The following is a 4,336-nucleotide window of genomic DNA, read 5'->3' as shown; positions in this document are numbered from 1 at the left end:
CATGTACAAGTCTTTGTGTGGACATTTGTTTTCATTTCTATTGGGTATATACCTAGGAGTGGAAGTGCCAAGGCATAAGGTAACTCTATGTTTAAATTTTTGAGGACCTGCCAAACTGTTTTCCGTAGAGACTGCTACATTTTATATTCCTACCAGCAATGTTTGAGAGTCTCAATTTTACCATATCTTTATCAACACTTATTATTATCTGTTCTATTTATCTGCCACCCTAGTGGATATGAGGTTGTAGCATATGGTGCTTTTAATTAGCACTGCTCTGATAGCTAATGATGAGCATCTGTTCATTTTCTTAATTACCATTTATATGTACCTTCTTCAGAGAAATGAATATTTGAAAACTTTGCCTTTTTTAAAAATTAGATTGTAGACTTTTTATTGTTGAGTTAGTAGATTTTGTTATATATTCTGGATACTAAACCCTTATGAGATATATGATTTGCAGATAGTTCCTCAAATTATGATTTAAAATTTTTATTATTTTTGTGGATCTCTGCTTTTTGATTAGAATGTTTAATACATTCATATTTAATCTAAGTTCTGATAATTTAGAATTTGTGTCTGCAATTTTGCTCTTTGTTTTTTTATGTCTCAGGTTTTTTTCCTTCTATTTCTTTATTCTTACTTTGTGGTAAATGTGTATTTTCTAGTATATTATTTAATTCTTTTGTAATGTTAATAAATATTTGAGTTATTCTTTTAGCAGTTTTCCTGAGGATTACAACTAACAGCTTAACTTAAAAACATGTACTTCAATGTAATGCCATCTTAATTTCAATTGTATATACAAATTGTATAGCTCTGTATATCTCTGTAACCATGTGCTAGTTTCCATGAGTTAGATCCTAATATCAACTCAGTTTAATTATTGTTTTAAGCAGTTTTTAAAAATCAGATAAGAAAGAAATAATTATAATCCAATAATGCATTTAATATCATAGTTTATATTTTACTATATACTTACCATTACTAGTGCTATTGATGGATTGATTGGTTGATTAGGATTACTGTATAGTGTCTTTTTATTTCATCCCCAGGACTTTATCTTCTGGCAAAAAAATTGTTTTTATTTATTTGGGTGATATGTTAATTTCTCCTTAATTTTTGAGATATAGTTTTGCTAAGTATGGAATTCTTGGTCAACAGTCTTTCATTTAGCATTTTAAATATGTCATCCCACAGCCCTCTGGCTTCCAAGGTTTTTCTTGGGAAATCAGTTGTAGATCTTATTAAGGTTTTCTTTTATGTGATGATTTACTTCAGTCTCGCTGTGTTTTATATCCTTTCTTTATATCTGGTTCTGAATTTTGAGTATGATGTACATAGTGTGGATCTCTTTGAGTTTATCTTACTTGAAAAGTTTTGAGATTTTTGGATATGTAACTTAATGTTTTTCATCAAACTTGGGAAATGTTTAGCCATTATTTTTTAAAAATATTCTTTGTGCCCATTCCTCTCTCCTCTCTGTTTGGGACTCCCACTATGTATATGTTGGTATTCTTGATGGTGCCTCACAAGTTTCTGAGGCTCTGTTTACTTTCCTTAATTCTTATTTTCTTTCTGTTCATTGGAATGGATAGTTATAATAGTCCTATCCTCAAGATTACTGGTTCTTTCTTTGTCAGTTCAAATCTGCTGTGGAGTTCCTTTAGTAAATTTTTATTTCAATTATTGTACTTATGAGCTTCAGATTTTTTAATGACTTCTATATCTTTATTTGTAGTCTCTATTGAGATACTGTTCTCATACTTTACTTTTAGACATGATTTCCTTTAGTTCTTTGAACAAATTTTATTTTTATTTATTTTTATTTTTTTATTTTTTAAAAGATTTTATTTATTTTTTAGAGAGCAAACGAGAGGGAAACAGCATGAGAGGGGAGAGGGTCAGAGGGAGAAGCAGGCTCCCCGCTGAGCCGGGAGCCCGATGTGGGACTCGACCCCAGGACCCTGGGATCATGACCTGAGCTGAAGACAGACGCTTAACCATCTGAGCCACCCAGGCACCCTGAACAAATTTTAATAGCTGATTTAGTCTTTATCTATTAAATGAAATGTCTGGGCTTTTTCAGTGGAATATTCTATTGACAATTTTACTGTGTATAGACCATTCATTTTTGTTTCTGTGCATGTTTCATAATCTTTGTTGATAATTGGACCTTTATATAATATAATGTGGCAATTCTAGAAATCAGAATTGACTTCCTTTACTCAGAATTTATTTTTGTTGTTGCTTCTTTAGTGACTCTCCTGTACTACATTTGTAAAGTCTCTGTTCTATGTCATATATGGCCACTGAAGTCTCTGCTTGGTTAGGGTAGCTGTCAGTGAATGATTGGAGAGATTTCCTTAAATACCTTTAACCAAAACATTTTCTAGCCTTTCATGAGGTGCTCTGTGTGCATGTTGAAGCTTGGTGTCAACATTCTGGCAAGCAATTGCCAACTCTGCCTTAGCCTTCCCTGATTGCTGTATAGAGCCTCCATTGGTCCACCATAGATGAGACAATAGGGCCTCTCAGATCTTCCTGAACATGTACATAGCCAGTGCAAACACTTGGCCTTCTCAATTTCCAGGAATATGTGGGATGTCTTCAAACCCCACAATTGATATCCTATTTGTCAACTTTTCCTTTTAAGTTTTTAGTCATAATCTTGTTTGTTCCAACAGTTATCACTGCCTCAGGAAGTAATTAAACAATTGTCACTGATTGTTTTTGATTGTTTTGATGTCCGAAGGGAAAGGTTGTTCCCAGTAAGCTCAGAGTCAGGTCAAACAAAAACATTCCCTGAGAGTGGGGATTTCTAAGTAACTGTCAGATGAATCTAATAATGACAGTTCTGTAGGGTGGAGTTTTAGGGTGCTCCAAACCTGATTTTCCCCCACTGGTGCTGTTCAGCAGCTGGAGTTAATGCACTATGATTATTAGACTACAGGATTTCAAGGATACCATGGAGCTGAGGAGAAGAAAATGGGTATAGGGCAAGCAAAACTTACTGTTATTTCCAAGATTTAACCATTTTTCTTGAATAAATGCTCCTTGAATGGTTGGAAACATTTGGTTAATTTCCAGAGTGGGAGAAGATTATTTTAATCATTTTTACCACTGTTTTTATTGTTTTTGTGGAGGAGCTGACTCTCAGATGTCCTTACTCCACTATTCTAAAGTATTAGCCCTGTTCTATACAATTTAAAGATTTTTTTAGACTTTACATCCTGGAACCATGGCCCAGTTTGTCTGTAACCTTGTGGAGAAGGTCCCAGTGCTGGTGAATGCTGCTGGGACTTAAATGTAACCTTGACTGGCTACATTTTGACACTATGCCAAGGTTGAGCTGGTTCCTCCAACTCCTGCTGAGATCCCTACAGCTATTCAGAGCTTGAAAAAAAATAGTCAAGTGTGCTCAAACCAGTAGCTTCAAAGGGCTCACAGTTAAGGGAGCTCTGCTGAATGGTTTGGTGGCCACTGAGGTGTGGATGAGGTTTTATGTTGGTGAAATCATAAGCAAGCGTGGTATCATTGGCTATAATGTTTGAAGACCAATCTTTAATATCTTTTTATATTTGGTTTATTATTTGAGTGTTCTTGGACCATGTGTGATCAGACTGGTATTTGCATAAAATAAGATAGTATATAAAAATATTTTTTATATATTCTTATTATATTTATCTCTCGATATTTTATAATTTTGTTAACATTTAAAATAGGATGGATTGCTCACTTATAAATTATGAGAGATAGTAAAGAAAAAAAAACTTGCTTTTTGTTTATCCTGTACCCAGAAATCTTCCTAAATTACATCATCCATTTTGATAGGTTTTTTTTAAATTTTTATTTATTTATTTGACAGAGAGAAAGACAGCGAGGGAGGGAACACAAGCAGGGGGAGCAGGAGAGGGAGAAGCAGGCTCCCGGCCGAGCAGGGAGCCCCATGTGGGGCTCGATTCCAGGACCCTAGGACCATGACCCGAGCCTAAGGCAGACGTTTAATGACTGAGCCACCCAGGTGCCCTTAATAGTTTTTTTTTAAGTGGAATTTCATAGGTTTTCTAGATCAACAGTTAAGTCAACCACAAACAAAAAATTGTTTCTTGGTTTCTAATATTTACACTAATGTTTTTAGTCTCTTATATTGAATAAAACTTCTAAGAGAACTCTTATTGGCATGGTTGCCAATCTCACTGACTTATTTCTGATTTATTGAAATTCACTTCACCAATCTATAAATAAAATAATATTTGGTGTTAGCTTTTCATGAATAGTATTTTTTCCTAATTACTATTCTTGTTTTATTAAGAGTCATGCTAAGAATTGGTTG

The 4,336-nt window shown here is 34.1% G+C and overlaps 1 pseudogene; it reads left to right on the top strand.

The window, feature by feature from the left end:
* Positions 1 to 3,241: 3,241 nt before the first annotated feature.
* LOC110576733 lies at positions 3,242 to 3,554 on the top strand (annotated as a pseudogene).
* The last annotated feature ends 782 nt before the right edge of the window (positions 3,555 to 4,336 follow it).

This window comes from Neomonachus schauinslandi, chromosome X, assembly GCF_002201575.2.
Source record: "Neomonachus schauinslandi chromosome X, ASM220157v2, whole genome shotgun sequence".
Taxonomy (NCBI): Eukaryota; Metazoa; Chordata; class Mammalia; order Carnivora; family Phocidae; genus Neomonachus; species Neomonachus schauinslandi.
This window is presented reverse-complemented; position numbering and strand designations above follow the sequence as displayed.